The 12146-nt window shown below is 41.0% G+C and overlaps 1 protein-coding gene and 1 long non-coding RNA gene across 9 annotated transcripts in view; one reads left to right on the forward strand and one right to left on the reverse strand.

Annotated features, from left to right (window-relative positions):
- Window positions 1-3226, forward strand: part of LOC114484570 (uncharacterized) — a 5174-nt gene extending 1948 nt beyond the window's left edge. The window contains exon 3 of the long non-coding RNA XR_003677645.2: window positions 1018-3226. This is a non-coding gene — a long non-coding RNA (uncharacterized lncRNA). The remainder of the gene's footprint in view (window positions 1-1017) is intronic.
- The window catches only part of SGMS1 (sphingomyelin synthase 1), a 301381-nt gene that overhangs the window by 106347 nt on the left and 182888 nt on the right, over window positions 1-12146 (reverse strand). For all 8 annotated transcript variants that reach the window (XM_028481655.2, XM_055081266.1, XM_024121177.3 and 5 more), the window contains one exon: window positions 9673-9753. The gene's annotated coding sequence lies outside the window, so the exon portion shown is untranslated. The remainder of the gene's footprint in view (window positions 1-9672; window positions 9754-12146) is intronic.

Here is a 12146-nt window from a genome sequence, read left to right on the forward strand (position 1 = left end):
TGCCTTACAGGCGACAGTCGTCAAACAGTCATGTAAATACATACCTATTTTAAGGCACATCGATTTTCTGTTTATGAAACTATTACCATCAATTATACTGGCCAAACTGATAATATGTTGGCTGTTACATCAAGAACTGTAGCTCTTTTATATGAGAAGACTATATATATATATATACATACATACTATGTGTGTATGAGCAACTCAATAAACTTCGTGACCCTGCAGTTTTAAATACGCAGTTGTACGCATGTGTGCAGCCATACATAGATAACGCTGAGATATGTGAAAGTGAAGGAGGAAGGGAAAGGTAGCCCATACAGGAAAGAGAGAGATAACCTAGTTTGTTTCTATTGTCTAGGATGCAGTCAAGCTGAAAATGTATAAAGTGTGTGCTCTGTTCAAGAAGGAAGGCTTCATAAACAAGTGCACCTGAGATCATAACTCAAAGCATCAGAGAGATGTTTACAATGATCCTTACGCTTGGGAAATAAGGACATAATTACCAATGTTATTAGAACATCCTCACAATAGAAAAAGGCTCACTATTTCTAGGATATCTTAGTCGCCTAAAGTTAAAATGCGAAGTACAAAGACTGTCAATCTATGGTTAAAAAAAAGGAACGATTAGCTCCGGCCCCAATGCCATGTTTGTCATTCAAAAGCTGGCTTTCACCTCTCCAACCCCATCTCCCACTTAAAAAACCCTCGGCCAGATAACCCCACCGGTCTACTTGTTGTTCCCCTAATGCAATGGGCACATTATCACCTCCACACCTGGGCCCATGCCATGGCCTCTGTCTGATGACCTTTCTCACTCTTACAAGTTATTACCTTCCAGACCCACTCAAACCCCTTCCTTTTCCTGGAACCCTCCTCACTGGCTCAAGCCCCAGGGAACTCTCCTCTCCTCCAAATGCCTACAGACCTTATTCTTTATACCTCCATCTCAAACTGACTTAGAGAGCCTTAGTATCTTCCTTCTTTTTGAAATCCCTTACTTTTCTCTCTTGGCAGATGACAAAAGTCCATCGGAAGCAGAGATGGTGTTTCAGAGGCCTTGTATCCCCCACGACCTAGCAGATTCTGATAGTTGTTGATATAATGATGTTTAAGTTATATAACAGCCACAAAGGAGAAAGGAAAATTTTCCTTTTGACTGCTGACACGTCAAGAATACACAAATATTATAGCTGTTCAAACCAGTTGGCAAGCAGAACCCAAGTGGCAGATGCGTGCCTTTGCTCTTTACGACATGTTCCAACAATAAAGAATGCTGCTACTGAGAAAGCAAATCTGATACTTCCTAAAGGGAAGTACAGTTTACAAAAGAGTGTCAGCACATACAATCTCAGTTCCCCAAATACTAACCCACTCACGAGAACAGAGGGACTAAGTCATTCTGTCATCCGTTTCAAGTAAGGAACACATACATACATATCTGACCATCTTACCAAAGTACCAATTCCCCCTTAAATAGAAACATCTACCCGTTTACCTACAAGTGCTCCTAAGCATAAAAGGTAGCAAATGGCAGTTCTCCGAGGCAACTTGTAACTACTAGAACCATCATAAGTTTCCATTTGTTTATATGGTTTAAAATCAAAAGCTATATGACATTTGCATTACAGCAAGCCTCTGTCCAAGAGTCATTATCATACATAGACACAGGGAGTCACTCGTATTCTTTGATTAGTGCTAATACATTTCTGCCTTTATGAGATGGGAATAAATGCTACCGTTGTTCTCAAAAAGCTATGTGATAAATCAGCCATCCTACTATGCAATTACATTTATTATGATTGCCCACGACAAAGACACAGACTTCTTAAATATTCCAAGTACAAACAACCAAATGAATTAGTCAGTATTCTTTTTTTTTTTTTTTTTTTTTTGCGGTACGCGGGCCTCTCAGGGTTGTGGCCTCTCCCGCCGCGGAGCACAGGCTCCGGACGCGCAGGCCCAGCGGCCATGGCTCACGGGCCCAGCCGCTCTGCGGCATGTGGGATCTTCCCGGACCGGGGCACGAACCCGTGTCCCCTGCATCGGCAGGCAGACTCTCAACCACCGTGCCACCAGGGAAGCCCTTAGTCAGTAGTCTTTAACTTGCAGGTAACAGAAAGGGCACTTGAAGGAGCAGAGGCAAAAGCAAGACAGACTCACTGAGTCTAGCAACACAAAAGCCACAGGGGTGGCTAGGCTTTAGGACCAACTCAAAATGAACTCCACCAGGACAAGAGGACATCTTTGCTTCTACAGGTTGGCTTTGTTCTCCCTTCCTAAAATCTGCCTTCTTCCACTTAACTCCCAGCTCTGCCACTCAGAGGGACTATTCCATAGTTATAATTTTTTAAATTCTTAAGAAAAACTCATGCTGGTCCAGCTTGGGGCCATGTGGCCACCCCAGTGGCCAAGGTCCCACGACTGACTGGTCTACACTAGAACTACCTCGTTGTACTGGCGGGAAGAGCAGTAAGTCCTCCAGAAGAGAGGTGAGTTTACTTCCCAGAAGTGGAAAGGAGGGCTCATTTGTCTGCCCCCCAAATATCACCACCTATCAAGAAATTCCATTTCAAGTCTAACGCAAAAGCTTATCTAAGCAGTCCTCAACCTGGTAATAAATTACATTCTGAAAGTTGTTTAATGAACTCTAAAGTTCATGAACACTTCTGTGGCACTTGAAATGCATTTCACTAGAGACCAAATGTAGAGAGACTGGCTTCTCTGACAGACTTTAAAGGCCTATCGAACTCATGATTTATCTGAAGTATAATGTTAATAATATTTCTAAGACTATACTCAAACCCCATTCATAACATTGTTCCTATAGGAAAATGTATTTGAAATTCCACCTACAGCAAGAAAAACATGCTCAATTTAATTCATTTACTGAGTATCTAGTAATGATAGTGGCTTCCATTGTGCACATATCACTTTACATTTAATCTGTACACAATACAGCAAGGCGGGTATTAACAACTGCACTGAACACACGACGAAACTGGGAGTTCGAGAAGGTTTTGAAGCCTAAGGTCAATCATGAAGACGAGTCAGAGCCTGCTTCAGAGCTATGAATGTTTGACCCCAAAGCTGGGACTATTCTCTCTGATACCCATAGCAGCCAGACAAGAGCGGGCCTTCAGTTCAGGTGACTAAGAGCTGAGCTAACGTTTCAGACTCTGTGTAAGCATCTAGATTTCCCTGCAGAGAAGAGAAGGAACTAGTGAACAGTCACTCACAGTCAATAGCCAGACATTAACTTTGTATATCTTCTCAAGAGAAGGTATTTCTCTGTGGCAAAACAAAAGAAAATATTTCTCTGGGTAAACCTTCAATTATACAGATGCTTGTACTGACATGAAGATCGTCTTCAAATTAAGAGTCTATAAATAGTATCTTCATAAAAAATTGATTTTGCCCTGTTGAAAAAAGAGAGCATTATCTTAGAGGGCACTTAGGTGTTTTAGAAGAAAGTTAAAATTGCAAAAATAACTAGCTGAGGTGACTCAGTTCTGCCAAAATAAATGTGCAATGGATGCATTTCACAGCTTTAACTGTATTTCACATTTTAAAAAATGTTTTTGGTTATGCAGTATTTACTACATACAAGAGAATATATTGGGTTGGCCAAAAAGTTCGTTCGAGTTTTTCTATAAGATGGTACGAAAACGCGAACGAACTCTTTGGCCAACCCAATATTTAACTTATTTGTCAGGAAAAATAATATTAACATCAACAATCATGAACACACCACCCAACCTAAAGGCAGACCATTAGCGATAAACCATGGCATCTCCCTGAGTGTTCCGTCCTATCTGATGGAGGCTGAAAATTGCTTCTTTCTGTGCATGTTGGACAAAAAGTTTGAAAGCCCTTGGTCCAAGATGGGGCTTTAAGAGTAAATTAACCCAGTGCCTTCTGAAATTAAACTGGAGAAGTGGTCATGAGTAATGAGACAGAACAGCTGAATTCAATCATAAAGGAAGGGCACAGGTAAACTGTACATTGTCTTAATCTAGAAACTGCTTGTCAGACAGACTTGTAGGAGCTTTTGGTTTTACTCCATGGTCCAAAGCCAGGATTAGTCATTAGACAGATTACTAGGCACATAACCTGAAATATGACAGGTCAACTGGAAATTGTTCCAAACTGAGGGAAGGTATTGCTAAGCCAAGACAAACTGGTTCTCCCATGCAGAGCCTTAAACACATCAGACACCATAAGAAGAAAAAGAAAAGGAGCACATCATGGAGAAAAGGACAAATAGCTTGAGGGGGGAAAAATCAAAGAAAATAGTCAATAATTTCCTAAGAGTCTAATTTTGTTGTAACAGGGTGTTAAACAGCTTATATTATGGGGAAACATTAAGATAAAGAAATTAAAGAGTTTACAATATATGTCTAAAGAAAGGACATATACACTAAGCTAGTGAGAGAGTCAGTATAAATTGTGTGACTAAAAACTACATATTGAGAATAAGGAAGTCTAACACGCAATGTAAATTAAATGGTACAGTAAATACATGCTAAGGAGGAGATGGAAAAGGGAAGATAAGCTTAACTAAGAAAGCAATGACATTTAAAGAACATCTTAAGGATGGCATACAACAAAGTGGGGACACCTACATGAACACAGTTTGCCAACTATCAAAGTGACACTCTCCTTCAGCACCCGACACTGTCTGCCTTGTTTTATAGCTGCTGGGATACACAGCATCCAATTGCATCGTACTCTAAGATTCCTGAAGGCTGGGTCCAGGGCTTGGATTTTTTTAAACCTCCAGACATCCAGACCTTGACATGGGACATGTTCTACAAATGTCTGAAGAAAAAAAAATTAAGGGTCAAGTTGCTCAACCCTAAATACCTTATTTAAATGCCTTATTTGAAGTGATAACCTCTGATGAAGGTTGACCTCTTCAATGCAGGAGGAAGAGTGTAGTACAACAGATGATGGGGAACACTGTTTCTCAACTTAAAAAGGAAGTTCTCTGTACAAGGTGTGTGTGTGTGTGTGTGTGTGTGTGTGTGTGTCCTGAAAGGGACACACTAATGGGTGAAAAAGGAGCGTTATCAGTTCAGGTTAAGATATGCTGCAGGAACAACACCAGCATTTTGGAGGCCAACAACAGAGAAAGGTTTATTTCTGGTCCTGTTTGGTTCTTTGCAGGTGAGCCAAGGCTGGGCTCCATGTCCTCTTCACTCTGCGACCAAGACGGAAGCAGCACCCCTAACTGGGACAGGCTGATCTCATGGCAAAAAGAAAAGAAAGATGGCAGAATCAGGCAATGTCTATTCCATTTCTGCCTGGAAATGGCACATCATTGTTATTTACATTTCTTATTATTTGCAAGTCCTACGGCAAGGCAGCCACAGGGCTCAACCCTCAGTGGGGTGGGAAAGAATATCCTCTCACAGGATGGAGGGTGGGTAGGGAGGAATAGCAAATGTTTTGACAATAATATAATCTACCGCAAAGGAAATGGAAAATGGCTAGAGAAGTGCTTTCTTCCCTTCAGTAGTGATAGAAGAAGATGTCCTAGTATAAAAAAGCAGTCTTTCCATTTCTGTGGTACTTTATGGTGTTTTCATAATATTTCAAATATTGTCTCACTGTATCCTTACAACCAACCCGGTGTGATCCCAGGACTTGCCCAAGGCCCCAGCAGCTCCTGAACTGGAACCCCAAGTCTGCTGACCTCTCACCAAAGCAGGCTTTGAGGCCTCTGTTTCACCCTCAAAATGGAGATAATCCTTGACACATCCTAAGAAGGTTGTTGAGAGATTAAGTAAAACAACGTATTTAAAACACATAGGCACATAAAAGTACTCAATAAATATAAGGTAATATTATTATTAAATTATGATATCTATGTCTTAACCCATGTCTTTCCCAAATTAGATTTACTCACAACTAGTTTGTTTAAATTCCTTAAGAAGAAAATGCATTTATTAATGATGCTTCCTTCCCCTGTCAAAACCATAAGCTCCCCTAGTTGAGTTTTATCTGTACACACACACTTTCCCCATGACTTCCCGTACTTGTTTACTCCCTGACTGATCAGTTTCTTGAGACTCTCAAGAAGTTTCAGAAGGCAGCACTATTAATAATTTTTATTTCTTCCCAAACAAGAGAAATTAAGGAAAACTTAAGACACCCAGTCTTCATTTCAAGTATGATATAGATTCCACGCATGGCTCCCAACTGAGAATGAATAAAGGACTTAGCATCAAAGGCTCCAGCCCTAATTAGCACTACTTGCCTTCGCTATTTGCATTCTACCAAACTACAGTTCCAGCCTTTCCCCAGAATGGAATCTTCCTTTCCCACCTCTGCCTCTTGGCTCAAACTGTTTGTTCTACCTAGACTATTCCCTAGGCACTGCTCCAACTCTGTTCAAAGATCCTGCCCAAATATTGAATAATTAGGTAAGTGCACCACAGTGCATACACAAAGATGTTCATCATAGTGTGCTTTACAAGAATGAAAAGTTGAAAACAACCTAAATGCCCACTAATAGGGAAATGGTTAAATCCATTACAGACCACATATACATGGAATGCTATGAAACAATAACAAAAATGATGTAGATTATACCTATTGAGGTGGCATGGTCTCAGTATATTATCAGTTGAATCAGGTTTCAAAACAATATTAATAATGATCCATTTTAGGGAGGAAAAATATGTATCCAATCTAGACACAGGAAGAGTATGGCAGAATCCAAGAAAAATGCTAATAATGGTATCTCTGGGTAGTGATAATGAGTTTTCTAATCTTAGAAATGTTCACACTTTAAAGCTCTTTCCAATTAGCATAGTTAACTTTTATAATCTAAAAAAGGGTTTTGATTAAAAGGCATTAATCATTAATACCCAATTCAAATGTCACCTGCTCCTGAAACCCTCCCTGCCCGCCCCACCCCGGCTGGTCTAGCCTGCTCTTATCACACAGGTAATTCCTCTCTCCTGTCTGTTTCCTGAGTGTCTAATATATCTATTATAACATTTACCACATTTGTTTTGAAACGGCAGTTTTCTTTCTTCAGGCTTGATTATCAACTCCTGAAGTGGAATAAGCCTGTTTTACATTTACTGGAATCTACCCTAATAACCCATGACCCAAGTACCCAGAAACTACTGGGTGTGTTGATTTGAACATAAAGAAAGGCTATAAAATTTACACATTTGAAGACTGTACACCTAGTAGTGCTCTAATCAAAAATTCATCTATAGTGGGGATGTTCAGAAATTGCATAGGGTCCATTCTGGAGAGAGAAATGATAAATCAGGATATTTTATCTGTGGCAAAATTTCTCTATTAATCATTACTCCCACGTTTGCTTTCACAGTTACCAAAGACACCCTTATTCAACTTGTTTAAGACGTGGGTTAATATTTCTTAATCCACAGGCAAGTCTCTCAGATTTTTATCCATGAGCTTCCTCTTCAAACGGACGAGAACTACTTTTGCAATAATCCAAGTCCAATCCTGACTCAGTAGGAAATATAAATACCTATTGTTTTAGGAAGAAATAAGGGAAATAAATGTTTTAAGATTATGTAAGTCTGATTCAGGGAATTGACACAAATGAATGTTTTGAAATATCCAAGGCATTTTTTGAAGGTTCAATAAAGAATGTGTTTTGAGAACTAGGTGGGTGAGATTTAAAATAAAAACAACCACCACGATCTTAGCTGTTACTTAGCAATTTTAGGCTTCAATTGTTCCCTTCTAAAGGGCGACTGAGAAAACTGAAGAAACTGTTTCCAGAAGAAACACTGAGATATCTGATCCAGTTTCCTTTCTTCCTTCCATTTTATTCCCTAAGATTTTAATCCAGCCAGTATGAACTTTAAACTGCCCAGGTTTTCTGTTTGGTTTTGTTTCACTCTCTCCCGAGACAATTCCTTTTCCTTAATTTCTGAATCAAAAGCAAAGCTACATGCCATGGTTAGTTAGGGGCACCCTGGCTGCTGCTTGTCCCCAAAGTGTCACTACCTGAGGAAATGCAGAGTCACGGGAGTACAGAGAAGGGAAAGAAGGAAGTTCAAAAGGGAGTGAACAGTCTGACTTATCTCTAAGCACTGGCACTCGAAGCCAGAAGAAGTGAGGGGTGCCAGGGGCCAGTTACAAAGCTGAGTTAACAACGTGAGAATGCCAGTCACACTCTTAAGAAAATACGTCTAAATTCTAAATTGATCCTGACACTTATCTTCATTCCAGAAGCTATGGGGGCATGATAACTTGGTTTACTTAGCATGGATTCAAAACCAGACCAGGTTTGCTTTTATCAACCAAACCAAACTCTTACCACCAGGGCTGAGAAAGATAATTGAAGATTTGTGGCTTGGAAATGTCTTCACAATAGGAAACTTACAATCTGTGGTGAGCTGGGGCCAGCTCATACCAGTCCCTTAGAACAAATTGTATATTCTCAGGATTTGGGGCAAGGCAGTTGTTCAACACACCATCATTTAAAGTTAAATTACATAAACATACAATTAAACTATACTAAGAACAAAGATCATAAATACTCAAAACACGTCACTTCCTGTTTTACTATTATCAATGCTCTTGATGTTCTTTGCAACTATTGCCCCTGGTTGGTAGGAAATCGTGTAACAGTGTGCTCCTGCACATCACTTCCCAACTCTGCTGGCGGTGACTTTTGCTGCTAGTGTGAAGTCAGCTATGGTGGGAGTGTTCACACCATGGAAATCAGCAAACACTACAACCCCCTCCCCCCATCAGGGCTGGCTCTAAACATTTATCTGCATATCACTCACTACCTGCAATGTTAACCCACCACTGCCTGACAGTAGTTCAGGAAGTTCAGCTGGCCAGTCTTCTAAGTCAAGATAAAGGCTTGCAAACTATAAATCATGATACAAATATAAGGATAGAAAGTGGCTACTTTTATTGTGGCCCTGTAATGTACCAGTCACAGCAAAAAGTACTATCCCCATGGTATTTCGTTTCATGAGAAGTATTATCAAATCCAATACACAGATGAGTCAACTGAGGTTGAGAAGCTGAGTAACTATTAAAAGCACAACAGCAATAGCCAGGCCTATGAATGTCTGACTCAAAAATGTATGATCTTTCCAGTAACTACCCCACTTACTAACGTTATCATTAACATAATGAAACCAAAACCAACCACGTATAACTGTCAGATAATTAAGAAACACTAATGGCCTTTGATATGTAAAAAAAAATGGTGTAATGAAGAGGAATAGACAAAGAGCTGAATTTTATTCATATTCACCAAGTTTATTCATATTTACCTCCAAAAGGTACCCACAAAACGTGGGTAAGAAATGGGGCCCACAGAACCAATGGAACGAGGAATGATCTGCATTTGAGAAGGGCTACTCCAAGGTTAATGTAAAAGGAATCCTCTTTCAATTCTTTAAATACTTATGCTCTATCCACCAAACTGACACACCCAACTTAAGATGACACATTCTACCAAGAAAGAATAATGCAAAAGCAAAATTTCTCAAATGTTGGCACCAACTTTCTGAAGTGTTTGGATATTTACTTTTCAAAATTTTCTCTTTTAAACTTTTGAGGTATTTAATTGTGCTGTTATGTTACAATGGTTTCTTACAGAAAATTCACCCTGTAGTCAACAGAATTCTAAAGGGCTAACAAAATTTTACTCACTGATTATTTTTTAAAATTCTTGTCATCTTGGCTTCCTATAAGTTACCGGCTTCTCCCATTGTTCCTGTACATTTCCATCACCTGCCATGAAAAGAAAGAATCTGATTATATGTCTCATAAAGACCATTTCCTGGTTTCTACTACATTAGTCTTTTCCTTTCTTTATACCCCAAAACAGAGAAAAATACAGTTGTCTCTCCTTTTCTCTCCAAAATCAAAAAGGCAGGAGAGAACAACACAAAAGATCACCTCAAGACAAAAAACTTTAAAGAGCAGTATTTCTACTGTTAGGTTTTGGGGAGGACACTCTTAAAATACCCTCCCTTATGTTTTCAGGAAGAAATTTTTATTCTTTCTTGGGAGGAAGCAGTATTAGAGTAAGCCACTTTCTCCCTCTACCTCTCCCCCCCAGTCCCTCCTCCCTTCTCAAAAGCAAGTGACTTATCACCTGGGAAGGCTAGAGTAAGCACTGGCTTAGTGCTGAGGCTGCACACAGAGCTGGGCAGCAAGGGCCTCCCTCTTGTTCTCTCCAACACCTGGGGCCAAGCTAACTTCCACACAGTAAGCAGGACAAGGGCTGCCTGCTTCCAGGAGGGCCAGCCAGCTCTCTCTGCCGGCTTCTCTCCAGCTGTTACTGGACCAGGATGACTAGATCAGGGTTACTAAGGTCCAATTCTTTACAGAAGGAGGTAACTGACAATTCTCAGTTCTCCAATCCTGTTTTTATCAGTAATTAAGCTACTATCTATGTTGCTTCCCACTTGAATTGCTCTACTTCTCAAATTGTTTAAAGATTATAGGATTAGGAACCAAGATGGCAGAGTAGAAGGATGTGCTCTCACTCCCTCTTGTGAGAACACCAGAATCACAACTAGCTGCTGGACAATCATCGAAAGGAAGACACTGGAACTCACCAAAAAAGATACCCCACATCCAAAGACAAAGGAGAAGCCACAACGAGACAGTAGGAGGGGCGCAATCACAGTAAAATCAAATCCCATAACTGCTGAGTGGGTGACTCACAGACTGGAGAACACTTATACCACAGAAGTCCACCCACTGGAGTGAAGGTTCTGAGCCCAACGTCAGGCTTCCCAACCTGGGCATCCGGCAACGGGAGGAGGAATTCCAAGAGAATCAGACTTTGAAGACTAGTGGGATTTGACTGTAGGACTTCAACAGCACTGGGGGAAACAGAGACTCCATTCTTGGAGGGCACACACAAAGTAGTGTGTGCATCGGGACCCAGGGGAAGGAGCAGTGACGCCGGGGGAGGCTGAACCCACTCTTGGAGGGCACACACAAAGTAGTGTGTGCAGCGGGACCCAGGGGAAGGAGCAGTGACGCCGGGGGAGGCTGAACCAGACCTACCTGCTAGCGTTGGAGGGCCTACTGCAGAGGCGGGCGGTGGCTGTGGCTCACCATGGGGACAAGGACAGTGGCAGCACAAGTTCTGGGAAGTACTCCTTGGTGTGAGCCCTCCCAGAGTCGGCCATTAGCCCCACCAAAGAGCCAAAGTAGGCTCCGCTGTTGGGTTGCCTGAGGCCAAACAACCAACAGGGAGGGAACCCAGCCCCACACATCAGCAGTCAAGAGGATTAAGTTTTACTGAGCTCTGCCCACCAAAGCAACGGTCAGCTCTACCCACCACCAGTCCCTCCCATCACGGAACTTGCACAAGCCTCTTAGGTAGCCTCATCCACCAGAGGGCAGACAGCAGAAGCAAGAAGAACTACAATCCTGCAGCCTGTGGAACAAAACCACATTCACAGAAAAACAGACAAGATGAAAATGCAGAGGGCTATGTACCAGATGAAGGAACAAGATAAAACCCCGGAAAAACAATTAAACGAAGTGGAGACAGGAAACATTCCAGAGAAAGAATTCACAATAATGATAGTGAAGATGATCCAGGAGCTCAGAAAAACAATGGAGGCAAACATCCAGAAGATGCAAGAAATGTTTAAAAAAGACCTAGAAGAATTAAAGAACAAACAAACAGAGATGAACAATACAATAACTGAAATGAAAACTACACTAGAAGGAAACAATAGCAGAATAACTGAGGCAGAAGAACAGATAAGTGACCTGGAAGACAGAATGGTGGAATTCACTGTGGCAGAACAGAATAAAGAAAAAAGAATGAAAAGAAATGAAGACAGCCTAAGAGACCTCTGGGACAACATTAAACGCAACAACATTCGCATTATAGGGGTCACAGAAGGAGAACAGAGGGAGAAAGGACCCGAGAAAATATTAGAAGAAATTATAGTCGAAAACTTCCCTAACATGAGAAAGGAAATAACCACCCAAGTCCAGGAAGCACAGAGAGTCCGATACAGGATAAACCCAAGGAGAAACACGCCGAGACACATAGTAATCAAACAGGCAAAAATTAAAGACAAAGTAAAATTATTGAAAGCAGCAAGGGAAAAACGACAAATAACATACAAGGGAACTCCTATAAGGTTAAC

This window comes from Physeter macrocephalus, chromosome 20 (genome assembly GCF_002837175.3).
Source record: "Physeter macrocephalus isolate SW-GA chromosome 20, ASM283717v5, whole genome shotgun sequence".
Classification (NCBI taxonomy): domain Eukaryota; kingdom Metazoa; phylum Chordata; class Mammalia; order Artiodactyla; family Physeteridae; genus Physeter; species Physeter macrocephalus.